Source organism: Vigna angularis, chromosome 10, assembly GCF_016808095.1.
Source record: "Vigna angularis cultivar LongXiaoDou No.4 chromosome 10, ASM1680809v1, whole genome shotgun sequence".
NCBI lineage: Eukaryota > Viridiplantae > Streptophyta > Magnoliopsida > Fabales > Fabaceae > Vigna > Vigna angularis.
Window position 1 is genome coordinate 22,793,973 of NC_068979.1, and position 18,387 is coordinate 22,812,359.

Below are 18,387 nucleotides of genomic sequence, written 5' to 3' on the forward strand. Positions count from 1 at the left end.
GTGTTAATACTTTTTTCCCTCTTTTTCTTTTAATTTTATCACTAATCACTGGTGTAGTAATGAGATATGGTTATGATTATCTTTTACATTAAATTACAGTTAATAAACTGTATTATATGTAAACTTAGTAAAAATTAGTAGGTTATAAGTTACGGGTGATTACATAATAGACTACGATTTCATGAGATAACTAAAGTCAATAGCCATTTCATAAGAGAGTAATATACTACGATTTTTATATATAACTATAGCTTAAAATGCAATTAAAAAATATAAAAAAAAAACAAAGGGATAGGCTACAGTTGAAGTAGATAAGCATAGCCTAAAAGTTTCAAGAGAAAAGAAGAAACAAATATGCTACGGTTTTGGGTAAAATTGTAGCTTATCCTAGACTATAGGCTATGAATTTGGATAGTTTTGGCTATGATAGGCTACAATTTTTATTTTTTTCTTATGTTTCTATCTACACAATTTTAAAACCTACAGACATAAATAGTTACACAAAATATATCCAAATACAATCAAAATCCAGAACATAATAGATAACAATTATATATTAAAGTAAATACTTTAAAATACAAAGCATTTTTAATAGACTAGCTATTAAAACTATAGTACATTTGAATAATACATTTGATACAAGTTTTCCTTGTATATGTTATTGAATATGAAATAAATGGTTAAGGATGGTTGAAATGTTAGACAAAGATAATAATTTCAATTAGTATATAAAAAACAACATTTTTAAGTATTTTGAATTAAGTAAATTGTTACCGGTTTCCAATCGGATGATTTATTACACTAGAAATATAATACAATTATAAGTAATTGAGGAATAAAAGGAAACAAAAAAGTATAATTTGATCAAAATAGCTAACCTCGAGCAACATATTTTCACCAAAGGATTTGAGCAAAGAAGGAGGTTTGACACAAAGATAAAGTGAATATATTTTTACCATTCCGCTCAAATTTTTAATGAATTCACTAACAACGTCTGAAAAGTGATATTCTAACATCTTATAATTCTTTGATGTCTGAAACTAGGGCATTTGACATCATACAGGAGAACATTTTTACCTTCGAGCTAAACATTTTCATGAAATTTACTCAATATGACGTCGGAAATTGAGAATTCTAACATCTGATGAGCATATGACATCGAAAAAGTATAAATTCTTATGTCTAAATTGAACATCTATTTACAAAGATGTCACCGATTACTTTTAACGTTGGTTTTTTCATATTCTGACGTTGAGCGGGAGACGTTGAAGTCTTATTTTGCACTAGTGATGAAGTTTAAAAATTTGTATGTTGTTCACTAGTTTTTTTTGTGATGCTTCCAATTTATGTATCAGACATGATATGGTTTGGTGTGCTTTATTTATTTTGTATAAAACGAATCCTAATAAAGTACTTAATTTTTTATTTTCAAAACGTAACCCAATCCAACTAGTTCTTGTTGTGATATGATATGAAGGTTGGTTGTATAATATTATGTTCAGGTTGTACAAAAAGTCCAATGCTGCTACCCACTTCTGTGGTTACTGCTCCCAAGTTATGTTTCATTACTAGTTTTTCAATTTTTAACTCGTAACAGTAACCAAATTAAACTAGTTTATGTTGGCATATGGTCATTGTGATGATGTTTGTGGTAGATAGGACGTCACACATATCGTTGTTTGTTATATGAAGCTTGCTTGTACAAAAATGTTTCAAACTATAAAAAAAGTTCAACATTGTTACCCACTTATTTGGTCACTACTCTTCACTTATATTTCAGTGTCGGTTTTTCAATTTTTAATCCACAATAGTGACCAAATTGAAGCAAATTTTGTAGGGATATGGTAATTGTGATGATGTTTTGCGGGGTTTGATTGAAAAACCGCAAAACATAAAGCAAGGAACGAAAGAAAATGGAACAAAACTGAGCAATCTAGGTGTTCCACTCTAAACTCACAATGGAGAAGGGACGAAGAACTCATGCCTTGAAAGGAAAAACTCGTGCCTAAGAAACTCACCAACCATAATGAAATGACCTATGAATGGGGCCAAAGGAGAATGAATGCTCAACACAAGAACAGAAAAACGACACAATGCTTGATTTCAAAGGTTGCTAACAACAAATAGAAAGAACTAATGAAGGAACAACACAAGACTAAGAAGGAACAAATGAAATGTGAAAACGAAAGCCTTTGACCTAGGTTTTGTGGGATGAAACTCCAAAAGTTGAACGAAGAATGTGTTGCACCATTTAACAAAATGACATGTGTGCTATGTCAAAATATTGTCAAAAAATTGAGTTAACATTTAATTTTCCTTTCATAATTGTTAATCACCTCTGCTTTTATTCTGCATTTTACTTTTTTATTAAATTCGGTGAAAGAAAAATAAAAAAAGACAATAAAATAAAGTAAAATAAAATAAAATAAAATAAAATAACAATAAAAAATAAATATATTTTCTTTCTCAAATTAATAAACATTTTTTATTTTATTTTATGTCTTTTTTTTAGTTGGTTCTACTTTACATCTTTCTTTATTATTACTACTCAAACAACATCTTAACTGGAATGAAATCTTAAACTCTAAAATGACAACTGAGCCTCAATAGAAAACTCACTTTAGAATATCACTTTAGAATGCCCTAGTTTCAGACATCAAAGAATTATAAGACGTTAGAATATTACTTTTTTAGACGTTATATGTTAGTGAATTCATTAAAAATTTGGGTGGAAGGGTGAAAATATATTCACTTTATCTTTGTCTCAAACCTCCTTCTCTGCTCAAATTCTTTTCGGACGAAGCTTTCAGCAACCAACACATATAATTTTTCTTTCATTTTACACAAATGCACATTGATTAATTACTTTAGTTATGATTTTCTTTCGTTTTGAGCAATTGGTTTCGTGCACAAGTACTTTTTGGAGCATAGGTGTGTTCTCCTTTCTCCCTCACTAGCGACAACACTTTAGTCTCACAGTGAACTCGCCTTCAAGATGATTAGTTTCGTTTTGGTTTTTTGATGAAATTTTATTTTCGTTTTCATTTTTATGGACAATAAATTGGTTGAACATGTTTGTATTGTTGATATTGATATTGTTAAACTTTTTTGTTGTTCATACACCGTATACATCCAAACTTAGGATAGAACTGAGAGTATACTTAAAAGAACTCCAAATGACTTGAAAAATTTTTCAAGGGTTAAATATGTTTTTAGTCCCTAAACTATCAAGCGATTTTGGGTTTAGTCCCTATTCGAAAGGTTTGTTCTTTTTAGTCCTCTTAGTTTTGAAACTCTTATGTTTAGTCCTTAAAATTGAACGACATTAACTTTTCTTTGTTGTAGCAAACGACGAGCCACGTGTGATGCCACATTTCCTCGTTATTGTGTGCCACGTTGATTGTTTCATTTTTCAAATCAACGAAGGGTCTCTTCCATTTTGTTCCCCTAACGGCCAGATTTTGGAACGACCCAACTTGAAGGAGTTCAGTTTCGAGGACCTGAAATCCACGGGCCAAGAGTTTCAAGGGCGACACATTGCTAGGTGAAGGTGGGTTTGGTAGAGTCTACAAGGGCTGGTTAGATGAGAAGAACCTTACCCCTGCCATCGACGAGACCTTAGAGGGGCGTACCTTCGCCAACGAGTCGGGCGACAACGACCCCAACCGTGTCTTATGTAAAAATCCTTCTGGTTAATCTATTCATCTACGAATACTACTCCCAGGAACAATTTTCCATCTTCCACAACCTTGTGCCGCCATTCTATTCGAAACCTTGACGGCGAACCTACGAGACCCATGCCCTAGAAATTTTGCTTTCTCTCCTAACTCTAGAGGTCATTCTTGTTTGTAGTTAGATTCTTTCCTTTTCGATTTTAGTACTGCACCTGTTTCATCAAAATCCTCATTATGATAACTGTTTTCTAAAGTGGATTCGTTCAACTTGTTGAAATACTTTGAAATTAACTTTGTTGTATTGTATTCCCTATATTTGCTTGTGATATTTAAATTCAATTTTTGTAGAATTTAATAAAATGGGATAATTGGGGTTTGGAGGTTGATATTTGAGAGTTTGACTAATATCATAATTGATTTATGTTTCTGGCCAGAGTTTTGAATAATCTAGCCCTTTGTCTGATAATGGGTAAAGCTAAAAAGGGTCCAAATTTTGTTGTTAGGAAGAAGATTGTCACTTCCAAAACAATAAAAAGGTGAGTTTTTTTCTTTCTCTTCCTTTGGTGTTGGTTGCTTCATCGGACTTGGTTTTATTGCTTGAAATCATGTCAATTTCAATTACAAAGAAGAGCCAGAAAAAAAGAATATTGTGCCCTTGGCGTTGCCCCATTGCGTGATGCTAGTCTTGGAACCCCACCTGCATTGGCACATATTGAACCACAGCTTAGAGTCACGGGCGCAGAGAGAACCCAATTGCTTGGAGGTGCAGGCCAGGGTGGCGATTTCCGATGGGGCGAGGAAGGAGAGGATACACACCTCATGACGCCGCTAGAGGGCAACGACCACACACATGCTAGCATCCCAAATTGGCGCAACACCAAGATGACCCAGATCGAGTTTCTTCAATCGCCTAACCTCAACATCTAAACCAAACCACTGCGGAACTTGTCGAAAAAACTCCATCTTCACCAAACCCTAATTTTGAGAACAAACTGTCACGTGGTAACCTTTCATTTGACAGTCAAAGAATCAAACATTTAAAAGTCAAAGATGCATGAAAGAAGGATGACACGTTTTAGAAAAAGGAAAAGTGACGTGGCTCGTCGTTTGCCACATCAAAGAAAAGTTAACGTCGTTCACTTTTAAGGATTAAACATAAGAGTTTTAAAACTAAGAGAACTAAAAGGAACAAACCTTTCGAATAGGGACTAAACCCACAATCGCTTGATAGTTTAGGGACTAAAAACATAAGCACCAAAAAATCATGAGAAGCCCCTACAAAAAATTTAGATCAAAATTCAAAGTCTATGTATGTGAAATAGTTTTACAAAGTTTGAAAAACATAAAATAAATTGATGAAAAATAGAAAACGAACTTTTTTTTAAAACATAGAAGGAATAGTTGGTTGTCACGGCCTTGTACATTTTTTCTATCCCAAATCGATATATAATAATGTCAAATCTGCCAACGAGAACAAAAGGTATTATCGTTTAAAAATCTATAACAACTAATTTTTCAAATAATTTTTAAACTTCAAACAAACCCAAAATAAGGGCTTTTGGTGTTTTTTCCCTTAAATAAGGGTTTTAAGGAGTTGTCAGTAGACATTACTCACTATAACACCATTCACTATTATTACTACTATAACACTACTAAAATACATAGTAAGGATTGACATAATGACAACTCTTTCTTCATTGTATGGGTGATGGTGCATACAAATCCATGTTAGCCACATTCCCATGGTTTTTTAGGTTTTTAGTTGTGATAGATTTAATTTATAGTTTCGATTACTTCATACAAATTTGAAAATGAGTTTTGGATATATGAAATGCCAAAATTGGGCTATTTACTGGTTTTATGCTTTTCAGGTTTGGTAAAAGTGTATAGCTGAATCATTTATTAAAAAAAGAACAAAGGGGGAACATTTGGAAGTGAATTTTTAGACGTCATTTAACCCATTTGACATCAGAATTGACCATTTTTTTACGTCAATTGATGTCTGAAAATGACAATTTTCAACATCAATTAACATTTGAAAAAGCCAATTTCTAACGTCAATTAACATCTGAAAATGTTAATTTTCCAACGTCAATTAATGTTCTTGATAAGTGAGAAAAATACGTGTTTTCATATTTATTAATTAGCTCAAAGTTGTGCTTATCATGAAACAATGTGTTTTCCTCATAGAAAAGTTGTGATAGTGAATAGAAAACTTGTGTAATCCATTGTACAAGAATCTATGCATCATTGAGTGTTGTCAGCAGCTTCTCCCTAAGCTAGTCATCATGCGCTCAGCTACAAGGAAGGTCATTTGCTCAGCGCACCAGTACAACTTGTTGAGAAAATTATGTCGGTTAAGGGATAAATAGTTGAGTTTTCGCTCAGAGCATGCATAGTTGTGCGCTGAGCAAATAATTAAATTCTGGATTAGATTTTAGTTCGAGAAAGATAGAAAACTTATCAATTCTGGACAAAGAAAGATTCAAAAAATTCTTCAGAAACTCAAGAGGGTACTTCAAGATATCAAGACACAATTTCTGCAAGAAATTTCTTCAAACGTGTACGTTTTAGATGACTAAGAGTAGCTAGAATTATCTTTCATTGAAATTGGATGTACTCAACTCACTGTGATGTGATTTTCCTATTCAATATATCTTGTGTTCAAATGATCTTTTTGTTTTTCTTGTCATTATATGGAGGTATAATGAATTTTGAATGTTTATGATTACTGGAAAGTGAACTTACATGTGGACATAAGAAAGAGAAACCAAAAGGAACGATGTTAGGGATACCGTATTTTCTTCTGATCATTCTTAAGCATCATATTTTAATGCAAATTATATGTTAAGTTAATTAAGGAAATAATAATTTAACAAATATATTTAGAACTTGATTTAATAAATTGAACCAAGTATACAGTTATGTGAATGTTTAAACGTATAAAATATTGTCTAGAATGTCACTGTAAAGTGATTCATGAACCCAATTTTAATGAAGCTTTCTTTTAAACTTTAAATCATAATTTTTAAGTTCTTGTTATTTCAATGCAATTTCATCAATGAATTCAATTATTATGATTGCTAAATTGAATTTGGTAAATATTTCTGATTAGACAACATAACAAAAATTATTTGGGAGAACGATACTATGTACTTACACTTACTACTTAAAACAAATTGGTACACTTGCCAAAATATCAATGTCTCCCACAACACTGGTATTTTTGTAGACATTAAAGATAGAAAATAAGTCAAAATCTTTTTTTATATTAGTAAATTTTATCCCACCATTTTTCTCTATATTTATAATAATAATAATTTAAAATTTTTAATTTTTCGCTTGGTACCTTTTGTAACATCCCAAATTATATAGAACTATATAATATAGTAGTCCATATTTTAATATAATAGAACAGTTAGAAAAAGACTTGCAAATAAAGTCTCGAGGTTACAGTCATCCCAAAACGGCTATAATTTAAAACTTTTAACATAGAAGAGTATTTCCAAAATACACAAAACGCCTATGGACCCTAACTAGGCTAAGCAGCGGTGTCATCTCCCTCCAAGGCCTGCTCTAGAAGCACCTCATCTACCTCTCCTCACATCCAAATGGATGATCATTGCAACAGAAAACACAACACAAACAAAAGACAACACAAGCACAAGGGTGAGCTAGATATACAAAAATGATGTTATAACAATTACACTTTAAACTTGACTCGTCCGGACTTAGAATGATTGTCGAGCTATGACGGGTTATGCACTCGTGGTGGCCTCTACTGCTTTGCAAAATCATTGTCAATGGGTTTCACCCTACTACACTCACGAGGTTAGTCCGTTATCACTCACCTTGGGTCAATTAATTAAATTAAGTTGTTTCTAATACTCATTACAATTTTTATTTTTTTAATTTTTTATATTTATTTTTTGTTTTATTGTTATGTGAAAATATTTGACTATTAATTTAAAGTGTTTATTATTTTTTCTTAATGTGTTGAGAAACCTATAGAATTTATTTTTCTCCAAATTATTCTCGTGTTATCAAGTAGTATATTTTAGTATTGATGTAAATTTCTTCTTTGATTTTTAATATTCGAAGAAAAAAAATGTTTCTTTTGATTTGAATTTTCAACAATATGATTTTTGTAAAAACAATTAATTAATATTCGGGATATGAAATGTTAATTTATATTTTAGAAACTAAGAGGATATATAGTGACGCCCTCTCCAACTGTATTAACATTCCTACGAAATTATTTATTAATTAAATATTTTAAAAGTTAATTATTAAATTTAAATATTATTAAATTAATTTTTAGAATAATAATAGTCGATAACCATTGGTGAATTTTTTTGTTTTAACATAATTGGAAAATAGTAAAATATATGTTTTTAACAAACCTAGATATATATAAACCATGTTTGAAAAAAATAAGGGATAAGTAAGAACGGTATAGAACTAAGTGTTTGAAATTTATAAGTTTGATCAAAGGTTAATAAATAATTTTGTAATTTTGTAAATTTAATAAACTCATTCGATTATAAATTACAATTATTTATAATTTTTAAAAGGATAATAAGATGTAATTACTTAATTATTCCTTATAATTTAACAAATTTTTTAATTTAGCACTGTGATTTTGAACTGTAAACTAAAAGAAATTAAAAATGATGAACATAAACACTAAAATAGATTAAACAAGTTATTGTAAGACTTATAAATGATATTTTGAGTATATGGATTAAAATGCAGATTTTTGTTAAATATATGAAATAAATGAGTGTAAATAAAATAAATAATAACATTATAAAAGAAAAATCATTAGAAAAAAAATGATACTCTAATATTCTATCTAACACAAATTAAAAGTACAGATATCTCTACTATATAAATAAACCTCAGAAGATATCAACAAGTAGTTTGTCTTGCTGCATTGGTCCAGCAAGGAGTCAAGAATGGCACACATATTATTCTGTGAAGTTGTGAGAGCCACAAAAATGGTTATAAAACAGACAACACAGTGGTCCTAATTATACTATTTGAATTTTCTGAGCAAACGTGCTTTTACATACTACAAACATATAATTTATTTTTTGCACCTTCCACCTTCTTTCTCGCGTTTATGTGTATTAGAAAATTCTTATTCGTGTGGTGCTGTCTAATCACATTTTAAGTCATTTTGAAAGAAAAATATTGATTCGAAAGAAATGATTCATGTTATTAAACAGCCTTTTAGGTATATAAGAACACCTTTTTAAAAGAAAATATAAATAGCATGTCTTTAGTATTTTTAAAAGAATACTTGTGTTGATAGAAGTGGCTTGTTGTTGAAAGAATACTCAATGGGATTAGGTTATCATACTAGTAAATATCGATTTTACTTAGCGCATTTGACATATTGTTTTAAAGTTTCCTAAAAAACAAAACAATTTCTGAAAAGATAGAAAACAACATTTTCTGGGAGATCTCGAAGCACTAGCTGGCTACGCGAGCTACCACGGTGTCAAAAATTTTTTTCTACCTCAAATGCATATATAATAATAGGAAAACGGTTAACCGGAGTAAACTTTAGAATCATTTTAACCACTACACTTTTCTTTTTTACGTTTTTTTCCGTCTTTGTTAGTCGCAACCAAGTCCCAAAGTACCGCCTACACGACTCCGACTAACTCTTACCACGGCTTTTTCGGACCCAAACCATCCACCTCAGGGCCCTCGCACGCGTCTCCCCAAGTGTTAAAACTTGTACACGCTACCGAAGCCATATATGCAATGATCGTGCGATACTTGACAGGTGCGATCATACCAGCACTAATGCACTGGATCCCATCAAAATTCCACAGTTAAGCGTGCTTGGGCGAGAGTAGTACTAGGATGGGTAACCTCCTGGGAAGTCCTCGTGTTGCACCTCTTTTTTGACGTTCTTTTCTTTTTTACGTTTTTTTCCGTCCTTGTTAGTCGCAACCAAGTCCCAAAGTACCGCCTACACGACTCCGACTAACTCTTACCACGGCTTTTTCGGACCCAAACCATCCACCTCAGGGCCCTCGCACGCGTCTCCCCAAGTGTTAAAACTTGTACACGCTGCCGAAGCCATATATGCATTGATCGTGCGATACTTGACAGGTCCGATCATACCAGCACTAATGCACCGGATCCCATCAGAACTCCGCAGTCAAGCGTGCTTGGGCGAGAGTAGGACTAGGATGGGTGACCTCCTGGGAAGTCCTCGTGTTGCACCTCTTTTTTGACGTTCTTTTCTTTTTTACGTTTTTTTCCGTCCTTGTTAGTCGCAACCAAGTCCCAAAGTACCGCCTACACGACTCCGACTAACTCTTACCACGGCTTTTTCGGACCCAAACCATCCACCTCAGGGCCCTCGCACGCGTCTCCCCAAGTGTTAAAACTTGTACACGCTGCCGAAGCCATATATGCATTGATCGTGCGATACTTGACAGGTCCGATCATACCAGCACTAATGCACCGGATCCCATCAGAACTCCGCAGTCAAGCGTGCTTGGGCGAGAGTAGGACTAGGATGGGTGACCTCCTGGGAAGTCCTCGTGTTGCACCTCTTTTTTGACGTTCTTTTCTTTTTTACGTTTTTTTCCGTCCTTGTTAGTCGCGACCAAGTCCCAAAGTACCGCCTACACGACTCCGGCTAACTCTTACCACGGCTTTTTCGGACCCAAGCCATCCACCTCAGGGCCCTCGCACGCGTCTCCCCAAGTGTTAAAACTTGTACACGCTGCCGAAGCTATATATGCATTGATCGTGCGATACTTGACAGGTGCGATCATACCAGCACTAATGCACCGGATCCCATCAGAACTCCGCAGTCAAGCGTGCTTGGGCGAGAGTAGTACTAGGATGGGTGACCTCCTGGGAAGTCCTCGTGTTGCACCTCTTTCTTGACGTTCTTTTCTTTTTTACGTTTTTTTCCGTCCTTGTTAGTCGCAACCAAGTCCCAAAGTACCGCCTACACGACTCCGACTAACTCTTACCACGGCTTTTTCGGACCCAAACCATCCACCTCAGGGCCCTCGCACGCGTCTCCCCAAGTGTTAAAACTTGTACACGCTGCCGAAGCCATATATGCATTGATCGTGCGATACTTGACATGTCCGATCATACCAGCACTAATGCACCGGATCCCATCAGAACTTCGCAGTCAAGCGTGCTTGGGCGAGAGTAGTACTAGGATGGGTGACCTCCGGGGAACTCCTCGTGTTGCACCTCTTTTTTGACGTTCTTTTCTTTTTTACGTTTTTTTCCGTCCTTGTTAGTCGCAACCAAGTCCCAAAGTACCGCCTACACGACTCCGACTAACTCTTACCACGGCTTTTTTGGACCCAAACAATCCACCTCAGGGCCCTCGCACGCGTCTCCCCAAGTGTTAAAACTTGTACACGCTGCCGAAGCTATATATGCATTGATCGTGCGATACTTGACAGGTGCGATCATACCAGCACTAATGCACCGGATCCCATCAGAACTCCGCAGTCAAGCGTGCTTGGGCGAGAGTAGTACTAGGATGGGTGACCTCCTGGGAAGTCCTCGTGTTGCACCTCTTTCTTGACGTTCTTTTCTTTTTTACGTTTTTTTCCGTCCTTGTTAGTCGCAACCAAGTCCCAAAGTACCGCCTACACGACTCCGACTAACTCTTACCACGGCTTTTTCGGACCCAAACCATCCACCTCAGGGCCCTCGCACGCGTCTCCCCAAGTGTTAAAACTTGTACACGCTGCCGAAGCCATATATGCATTGATCGTGCGATACTTGACATGTCCGATCATACCAGCACTAATGCACCGGATCCCATCAGAACTTCGCAGTCAAGCGTGCTTGGGCGAGAGTAGTACTAGGATGGGTGACCTCCGGGGAACTCCTCGTGTTGCACCTCTTTTTTGACGTTCTTTTCTTTTTTACGTTTTTTTCCGTCCTTGTTAGTCGCAACCAAGTCCCAAAGTACCGCCTACACGACTCCGACTAACTCTTACCACGGCTTTTTTGGACCCAAACAATCCACCTCAGGGCCCTCGCACGCGTCTCCCCAAGTGTTAAAACTTGTACACGCTGCCGAAGCCATATATGCATTGATCGTGCGATACTTGACAGGTGCGATCATACCAGCACTAATGCACCGGATCCCATCAGAACTCCGCAACTAAGCGTGCTTGGGCGAGAGTAGTACTAGGATGGGTGACCTCCTGGGAAGTCCTCGTGTTGCACCTCTTTTTTGACGTTCATTTCTTTTTTACGTTTTTTTCCGTCCTTGTTAGTCGCAACCAAGTCCCAAAGTACCGCCTACACGACTCCGACTAACTCTTACCACGGCTTTTTCGGACCCAAACCATCCACCTCAGGGCCCTCGCACGCGTCTCCCCAAGTGTTAAAACTTGTACACGCTGCCGAAGCCATATATGCATTGATCGTGCGATACTTGACAGGTGCGATCATACCAGCACTAATGCACCGGATCCCATCAGAACTCCGCAGTCAAGCGTGCTTGGGCGAGAGTAGCACTAGGATGGGTGACCTCCTGGGAAGTCCTCGTGTTGCACCTCTTTCTTGACGTTCTTTTCTTTTTTACGTTTTTTTCCGTCCTTGTTAGTCGCAACCAAGTCCAAAAGTACCGCCTACACGACTCCGACTAACTCTTACCACGGCTTTTTCGGACCCAAACCATCCACCTCAGGGCCCTCGCACGCGTCTCCCCAAGTGTTAAAACTTGTACACGCTGCCGAAGCCATATATGCATTGATCGTGCGATACTTGACAGGTGCGATCATACCAGCACTAATGCACCGGATCCCATCAGAACTCCGCAGTCAAGCGTGCTTGGGCGACAGTAGTACTAGGATGGGTGACCTCCTGGGAAGTCCTCGTGTTGCACCTCTTTTTTGACGTTCTTTTCTTTTTTACGTTTTTTTCCGTCCTTGTTAGTCGCGACCAAGTCCCAAAGTACCGCCTACACGACTCCGGCTAACTCTTACCACGGCTTTTTCGGACCCAAGCCATCCACCTCAGGGCCCTCGCACGCGTCTCCCCAAGTGTTAAAACTTGTACACGCTGCCGAAGCTATATATGCATTGATCGTGCGATACTTGACAGGTGCGATCATACCAGCACTAATGCACCGGATCCCATCAGAACTCCGCAGTCATGCGTGCCTGGGCGAGAGTAGTACTAGGATGGGTGACCTCCTGGGAAGTCCTCGTGTTGCACCTCTTTTTTGACGTTCTTTTCTTTTTTACGTTTTTTTCCGTCCTTGTTAGTCGCAACCAAGTCCCAAAGTACCGCCTACACGACTCCGACTAACTCTTACCACGGCTTTTTCGGACCCAAACCATCCACCTCAAGGCCCTCGCACGCGTCTCCCCAAGTGTTAAAACTTGTACACGCTGCCGAAGCCATATATGCATTGATCGTGCGATACTTGACATGTCCGATCATACCAGCACTAATGCACCGGATCCCATCAGAACTTCGCAGTCAAGCGTGCTTGGGCGAGAGTAGTACTAGGATGGGTGACCTCCGGGGAACTCCTCGTGTTGCACCTCTTTTTTGACGTTCTTTTCTTTTTTACGTTTTTTTCCGTCCTTGTTAGTCGCAACCAAGTCCCAAAGTACCGCCTACACGACTCCGACTAACTCTTACCACGACTTTTTTGGACCCAAACAATCCACCTCAGGGCCCTCGCACGCGTCTCCCCAAGTGTTAAAACTTGTACACGCTGCCGAAGCCATATATGCATTGATCGTGCGATACTTGACAGGTGCGATCATACCAGCACTAATGCACCGGATCCCATCAGAACTCCGCAACTAAGCGTGCTTGGGCGAGAGTAGTACTAGGATGGGTGACCTCCTGGGAAGTCCTCGTGTTGCACCTCTTTTTTGACGTTCATTTCTTTTTTACGTTTTTTTCCGTCCTTGTTAGTCGCAACCAAGTCCCAAAGTACCGCCTACACGACTCCGACTAACTCTTACCACGGCTTTTTCGGACCCAAACCATCCACCTCAGGGCCCTCGCACGCGTCTCCCCAAGTGTTAAAACTTGTACACGCTGCCGAAGCCATATATGCATTGATCGTGCGATACTTGACAGGTGCGATCATACCAGCACTAATGCACCGGATCCCATCAGAACTCCGCAGTCAAGCGTGCTTGGGCGAGAGTAGCACTAGGATGGGTGACCTCCTGGGAAGTCCTCGTGTTGCACCTCTTTCTTGACGTTCTTTTCTTTTTTACGTTTTTTTCCGTCCTTGTTAGTCGCAACCAAGTCCCAAAGTACCGCCTACACGACTCCGACTAACTCTTACCACGGCTTTTTCGGACCCAAACCATCCACCTCAGGGCCCTCGCACGCGTCTCCCCAAGTGTTAAAACTTGTACACGCTGCCGAAGCCATATATGCATTGATCGTGCGATACTTGACAGGTGCGATCATACCAGCACTAATGCACCGGATCCCATCAGAACTCCGCAGTCAAGCGTGCTTGGGCGACAGTAGTACTAGGATGGGTGACCTCCTGGGAAGTCCTCGTGTTGCACCTCTTTTTTGACGTTCTTTTCTTTTTTACGTTTTTTTCCGTCCTTGTTAGTCGCGACCAAGTCCCAAAGTACCGCCTACACGACTCCGGCTAACTCTTACCACGGCTTTTTCGGACCCAAGCCATCCACCTCAGGGCCCTCGCACGCGTCTCCCCAAGTGTTAAAACTTGTACACGCTGCCGAAGCTATATATGCATTGATCGTGCGATACTTGACAGGTGCGATCATACCAGCACTAATGCACCGGATCCCATCAGAACTCCGCAGTCATGCGTGCCTGGGCGAGAGTAGTACTAGGATGGGTGACCTCCTGGGAAGTCCTCGTGTTGCACCTCTTTTTTGACGTTCTTTTCTTTTTTACGTTTTTTTCCGTCCTTGTTAGTCGCAACCAAGTCCCAAAGTACCGCCTACACGACTCCGACTAACTCTTACCACGGCTTTTTTGGACCCAAACAATCCACCTCAGGGCCCTCGCACGCGTCTCCCCAAGTGTTAAAACTTGTACACGCTGCCGAAGCTATATATGCATTGATCGTGCGATACTTGACAGGTGCGATCATACCAGCACTAATGCACCGGATCCCATCAGAACTCCGCAGTCAAGCGTGCTTGGGCGAGAGTAGTACTAGGATGGGTGACCTCCTGGGAAGTCCTCGTGTTGCACCTCTTTCTTGACGTTCTTTTCTTTTTTACGTTTTTTTCCGTCCTTGTTAGTCGCAACCAAGTCCCAAAGTACCGCCTACACGACTCCGACTAACTCTTACCACGGCTTTTTCGGACCCAAACCATCCACCTCAGGGCCCTCGCACGCGTCTCCCCAAGTGTTAAAACTTGTACACGCTGCCGAAGCCATATATGCATTGATCGTGCGATACTTGACATGTCCGATCATACCAGCACTAATGCACCGGATCCCATCAGAACTTCGCAGTCAAGCGTGCTTGGGCGAGAGTAGTACTAGGATGGGTGACCTCCGGGGAACTCCTCGTGTTGCACCTCTTTTTTGACGTTCTTTTCTTTTTTACGTTTTTTTCCGTCCTTGTTAGTCGCAACCAAGTCCCAAAGTACCGCCTACACGACTCCGACTAACTCTTACCACGGCTTTTTTGGACCCAAACAATCCACCTCAGGGCCCTCGCACGCGTCTCCCCAAGTGTTAAAACTTGTACACGCTGCCGAAGCCATGTATGCATTGATCGTGCGATACTTGACAGGTGCGATCATACCAGCACTAATGCACCGGATCCCATCAGAACTCCGCAACTAAGCGTGCTTGGGCGAGAGTAGTACTAGGATGGGTGACCTCCTGGGAAGTCCTCGTGTTGCACCTCTTTTTTGACGTTCATTTCTTTTTTACGTTTTTTTCCGTCCTTGTTAGTCGCAACCAAGTCCCAAAGTACCGCCTACACGACTCCGACTAACTCTTACCACGGCTTTTTCGGACCCAAACCATCCACCTCAGGGCCCTCGCACGCGTCTCCCCAAGTGTTAAAACTTGTACACGCTGCCGAAGCCATATATGCATTGATCGTGCGATACTTGACAGGTGCGATCATACCAGCACTAATGCACCGGATCCCATCAGAACTCCGCAGTCAAGCGTGCTTGGGCGAGAGTAGCACTAGGATGGGTGACCTCCTGGGAAGTCCTCGTGTTGCACCTCTTTCTTGACGTTCTTTTCTTTTTTACGTTTTTTTCCGTCCTTGTTAGTCGCAACCAAGTCCCAAAGTACCGCCTACACGACTCCGACTAACTCTTACCACGGCTTTTTCGGACCCAAACCATCCACCTCAGGGCCCTCGCACGCGTCTCCCCAAGTGTTAAAACTTGTACACGCTGCCGAAGCCATATATGCATTGATCGTGCGATACTTGACAGGTGCGATCATACCAGCACTAATGCACCGGATCCCATCAGAACTCCGCAGTCAAGCGTGCTTGGGCGACAGTAGTACTAGGATGGGTGACCTCCTGGGAAGTCCTCGTGTTGCACCTCTTTTTTGACGTTCTTTTCTTTTTTACGTTTTTTTCCGTCCTTGTTAGTCGCGACCAAGTCCCAAAGTACCGCCTACACGACTCCGGCTAACTCTTACCACGGCTTTTTCGGACCCAAGCCATCCACCTCAGGGCCCTCGCACGCGTCTCCCCAAGTGTTAAAACTTGTACACGCTGCCGAAGCTATATATGCATTGATCGTGCGATACTTGACAGGTGCGATCATACCAGCACTAATGCACCGGATCCCATCAGAACTCCGCAGTCATGCGTGCCTGGGCGAGAGTAGTACTAGGATGGGTGACCTCCTGGGAAGTCCTCGTGTTGCACCTCTTTTTTGACGTTCTTTTCTTTTTTACGTTTTTTTCCGTCCTTGTTAGTCGCAACCAAGTCCCAAAGTACCGCCTACACGACTCCGACTAACTCTTACCACGGCTTTTTCGGACCCAAACCATCCACCTCAGGGCCCTCGCACGCGTCTCCCCAAGTGTTAAAACTTGTACACGCTGCCGAAGCCATATATGCATAGATCGTGCGATACTTGACAGGTCCGATCATACCAGCACTAATGCACCGGATCCCATCAGAACTCCGCAGTCAAGCGTGCTTGGGCGAGAGTAGTACTAGGATGGGTGACCTCCTGGGAAGTCCTCGTGTTGCACCTCTTTTTTGATGTTCTTTTCTTTTTTACGTTTTTTTCCGTCCTTGTTAGTCGCGACCAAGTCCCAAAGTACCGCCTACACGACTCCGGCTAACTCTTACCACGGCTTTTTCTGACCCAAGCCATCCACCTCAGGGCCCTCGCACGCGTCTCCCCAAGTGTTAAAACTTGTACACGCTGCCGAAGCTATATATGCATTGATCGTGCGATACTTGACAGGTGCGATCATACCAGAACTAATGCACCGGATCCCATCAGAACTCCGCAGTCAAGCGTGCTTGGGCGAGAGTAGTACTAAAATTGGTGACCTCCTGGGAAGTCCTCGTGTTGCACCTCTTTTTTGACGTTCTTTTCTTTTTTACGTTTTTTTCCGTCCTAGTTAGTCGCCACCAAGTCCCAAAGTACCGCCTACACGACTCCGACTAACTCTTACCACGGCTTTTTCGGACCCAAACCATCCACCTCAGGGCCCTCGCACGCGTCTCCCCAAGTTTTAAAACTTGTACACGCTGCCTAAGCCATATATGCATTGATCGTGCGATACTTGACAGGTGCGATCATACCAGCACTAATGCACCGGATCCCATCAGAACTCTGCAGTCAAGCGTGCTTGGGCGAGAGTAGTACTAGGATGGGTGACCTCCTCGGAAGTCCTCGTGTTGCACCTCTTTTTTGACGTTCTTTTCTTTTTTACGTTTTTTTCCGTCCTTGTTAGTCGCAACCAAGTCCCAAAGTACCGCCTACACGACTCCGACTAACTCTTACCACGGCTTTTTCGGACCCAAACCATTCACCTCAGGGCCCTCGCACGCGTCTCCCCAAGTGTTAAAACTTGTACACGCTGCCGAAGCCATATATGCATTGATCGTGCGATACTTGACAGGTGCGATCATACCAGCACTAATGCACCGGATCCCATCAGAACTCCGCAGTCAAGCGTGCTTGGGCGAGAGTAGTACTAGGATCGGTGACCTCCTGGGAAGTCCTCGTGTTGCACCTCTTTTTTGACGTTCTTTTCTTTTTTACGTTTTTTCCGTCCTTGTTAGTCGCAACCAAGTCCCAAAGTACCGCCTACACGACTCCGACTAACTCTTACCACGGCTTTTTCGGACCCAAACCATCCACCTCAGGGCCCTCGCACGCGTCTCCCCAAGTGTTAAAACTTGTACACGCTGCCGAAGCCATATATGCATTGATCGTGCGATACTTGATAGGTGCGATCATACCAACACTAATGCACCGGATCCCATCAGAACTGCGCAGTCAAGCGTGCTTGAGCGAGAGTAGTACTAGGATGGGTGACCTCCTGGGAAGTCCTCGTGTTGCACCTCTTTTTTGACGTTCTTTTCTTTTTTACGTTTTTTTCCGTCCTTGTTAGTCGCAACCAAGTCCCAAAGTACCGCCTACACGACTCCGACTAACTCTTACCACGGCTTTTTCGGACCCAAACCATCCACCTCAGGGCCCTCGCACGCGTCCCCCAAGTGTTAAAACTTGTA

General features: G+C 40.6%; 27 non-coding genes across 27 annotated transcripts; all 27 read left to right on the top strand.

Annotated features, from left to right (window-relative positions):
• Positions 1 to 9,469: 9,469 nt before the first annotated feature.
• Positions 9,470 to 9,588, top strand: LOC128194510 (5S ribosomal RNA). Its single transcript, XR_008245888.1, has one exon. It is a non-coding gene; the product is annotated as a 5S ribosomal RNA (ribosomal RNA).
• A 213-nt stretch (positions 9,589 to 9,801) lies between these two features.
• Positions 9,802 to 9,920, top strand: LOC128194525 (5S ribosomal RNA). The gene has a single exon (XR_008245903.1). It is a non-coding gene; the product is annotated as a 5S ribosomal RNA (ribosomal RNA).
• A 213-nt stretch (positions 9,921 to 10,133) lies between these two features.
• On the top strand, positions 10,134 to 10,252 carry LOC128194526 (5S ribosomal RNA). Its single transcript, XR_008245904.1, has one exon. It is a non-coding gene; the product is annotated as a 5S ribosomal RNA (ribosomal RNA).
• A 213-nt stretch (positions 10,253 to 10,465) lies between these two features.
• Positions 10,466 to 10,584, top strand: LOC128194575 (5S ribosomal RNA). Its single transcript, XR_008245950.1, has one exon. It is a non-coding gene; the product is annotated as a 5S ribosomal RNA (ribosomal RNA).
• A 213-nt stretch (positions 10,585 to 10,797) lies between these two features.
• LOC128194530 (5S ribosomal RNA) lies at positions 10,798 to 10,916 on the top strand. The gene has a single exon (XR_008245908.1). It is a non-coding gene; the product is annotated as a 5S ribosomal RNA (ribosomal RNA).
• Positions 10,917 to 11,129: 213 nt separating this feature from the next.
• LOC128194593 (5S ribosomal RNA) lies at positions 11,130 to 11,248 on the top strand. Its single transcript, XR_008245968.1, has one exon. It is a non-coding gene; the product is annotated as a 5S ribosomal RNA (ribosomal RNA).
• Positions 11,249 to 11,461: 213 nt separating this feature from the next.
• On the top strand, positions 11,462 to 11,580 carry LOC128194531 (5S ribosomal RNA). The gene has a single exon (XR_008245909.1). It is a non-coding gene; the product is annotated as a 5S ribosomal RNA (ribosomal RNA).
• A 213-nt stretch (positions 11,581 to 11,793) lies between these two features.
• On the top strand, positions 11,794 to 11,912 carry LOC128194584 (5S ribosomal RNA). The gene has a single exon (XR_008245959.1). It is a non-coding gene; the product is annotated as a 5S ribosomal RNA (ribosomal RNA).
• A 213-nt stretch (positions 11,913 to 12,125) lies between these two features.
• Positions 12,126 to 12,244, top strand: LOC128194609 (5S ribosomal RNA). Its single transcript, XR_008245984.1, has one exon. It is a non-coding gene; the product is annotated as a 5S ribosomal RNA (ribosomal RNA).
• A 213-nt stretch (positions 12,245 to 12,457) lies between these two features.
• Positions 12,458 to 12,576, top strand: LOC128194473 (5S ribosomal RNA). Its single transcript, XR_008245851.1, has one exon. It is a non-coding gene; the product is annotated as a 5S ribosomal RNA (ribosomal RNA).
• Positions 12,577 to 12,789: 213 nt separating this feature from the next.
• LOC128194612 (5S ribosomal RNA) lies at positions 12,790 to 12,908 on the top strand. The gene has a single exon (XR_008245987.1). It is a non-coding gene; the product is annotated as a 5S ribosomal RNA (ribosomal RNA).
• Positions 12,909 to 13,121: 213 nt separating this feature from the next.
• On the top strand, positions 13,122 to 13,240 carry LOC128194532 (5S ribosomal RNA). Its single transcript, XR_008245910.1, has one exon. It is a non-coding gene; the product is annotated as a 5S ribosomal RNA (ribosomal RNA).
• A 213-nt stretch (positions 13,241 to 13,453) lies between these two features.
• LOC128194585 (5S ribosomal RNA) lies at positions 13,454 to 13,572 on the top strand. The gene has a single exon (XR_008245960.1). It is a non-coding gene; the product is annotated as a 5S ribosomal RNA (ribosomal RNA).
• Positions 13,573 to 13,785: 213 nt separating this feature from the next.
• Positions 13,786 to 13,904, top strand: LOC128194610 (5S ribosomal RNA). The gene has a single exon (XR_008245985.1). It is a non-coding gene; the product is annotated as a 5S ribosomal RNA (ribosomal RNA).
• Positions 13,905 to 14,117: 213 nt separating this feature from the next.
• On the top strand, positions 14,118 to 14,236 carry LOC128194475 (5S ribosomal RNA). Its single transcript, XR_008245853.1, has one exon. It is a non-coding gene; the product is annotated as a 5S ribosomal RNA (ribosomal RNA).
• A 213-nt stretch (positions 14,237 to 14,449) lies between these two features.
• On the top strand, positions 14,450 to 14,568 carry LOC128194613 (5S ribosomal RNA). The gene has a single exon (XR_008245988.1). It is a non-coding gene; the product is annotated as a 5S ribosomal RNA (ribosomal RNA).
• A 213-nt stretch (positions 14,569 to 14,781) lies between these two features.
• Positions 14,782 to 14,900, top strand: LOC128194604 (5S ribosomal RNA). The gene has a single exon (XR_008245979.1). It is a non-coding gene; the product is annotated as a 5S ribosomal RNA (ribosomal RNA).
• Positions 14,901 to 15,113: 213 nt separating this feature from the next.
• Positions 15,114 to 15,232, top strand: LOC128194533 (5S ribosomal RNA). The gene has a single exon (XR_008245911.1). It is a non-coding gene; the product is annotated as a 5S ribosomal RNA (ribosomal RNA).
• A 213-nt stretch (positions 15,233 to 15,445) lies between these two features.
• LOC128194586 (5S ribosomal RNA) lies at positions 15,446 to 15,564 on the top strand. The gene has a single exon (XR_008245961.1). It is a non-coding gene; the product is annotated as a 5S ribosomal RNA (ribosomal RNA).
• Positions 15,565 to 15,777: 213 nt separating this feature from the next.
• Positions 15,778 to 15,896, top strand: LOC128194611 (5S ribosomal RNA). The gene has a single exon (XR_008245986.1). It is a non-coding gene; the product is annotated as a 5S ribosomal RNA (ribosomal RNA).
• A 213-nt stretch (positions 15,897 to 16,109) lies between these two features.
• On the top strand, positions 16,110 to 16,228 carry LOC128194476 (5S ribosomal RNA). Its single transcript, XR_008245854.1, has one exon. It is a non-coding gene; the product is annotated as a 5S ribosomal RNA (ribosomal RNA).
• Positions 16,229 to 16,441: 213 nt separating this feature from the next.
• Positions 16,442 to 16,560, top strand: LOC128194614 (5S ribosomal RNA). Its single transcript, XR_008245989.1, has one exon. It is a non-coding gene; the product is annotated as a 5S ribosomal RNA (ribosomal RNA).
• A 213-nt stretch (positions 16,561 to 16,773) lies between these two features.
• On the top strand, positions 16,774 to 16,892 carry LOC128194607 (5S ribosomal RNA). The gene has a single exon (XR_008245982.1). It is a non-coding gene; the product is annotated as a 5S ribosomal RNA (ribosomal RNA).
• Positions 16,893 to 17,105: 213 nt separating this feature from the next.
• LOC128194528 (5S ribosomal RNA) lies at positions 17,106 to 17,224 on the top strand. The gene has a single exon (XR_008245906.1). It is a non-coding gene; the product is annotated as a 5S ribosomal RNA (ribosomal RNA).
• A 213-nt stretch (positions 17,225 to 17,437) lies between these two features.
• Positions 17,438 to 17,556, top strand: LOC128194617 (5S ribosomal RNA). The gene has a single exon (XR_008245992.1). It is a non-coding gene; the product is annotated as a 5S ribosomal RNA (ribosomal RNA).
• Positions 17,557 to 17,769: 213 nt separating this feature from the next.
• On the top strand, positions 17,770 to 17,888 carry LOC128194477 (5S ribosomal RNA). The gene has a single exon (XR_008245855.1). It is a non-coding gene; the product is annotated as a 5S ribosomal RNA (ribosomal RNA).
• A 212-nt stretch (positions 17,889 to 18,100) lies between these two features.
• Positions 18,101 to 18,219, top strand: LOC128194538 (5S ribosomal RNA). The gene has a single exon (XR_008245916.1). It is a non-coding gene; the product is annotated as a 5S ribosomal RNA (ribosomal RNA).
• The last annotated feature ends 168 nt before the right edge of the window (positions 18,220 to 18,387 follow it).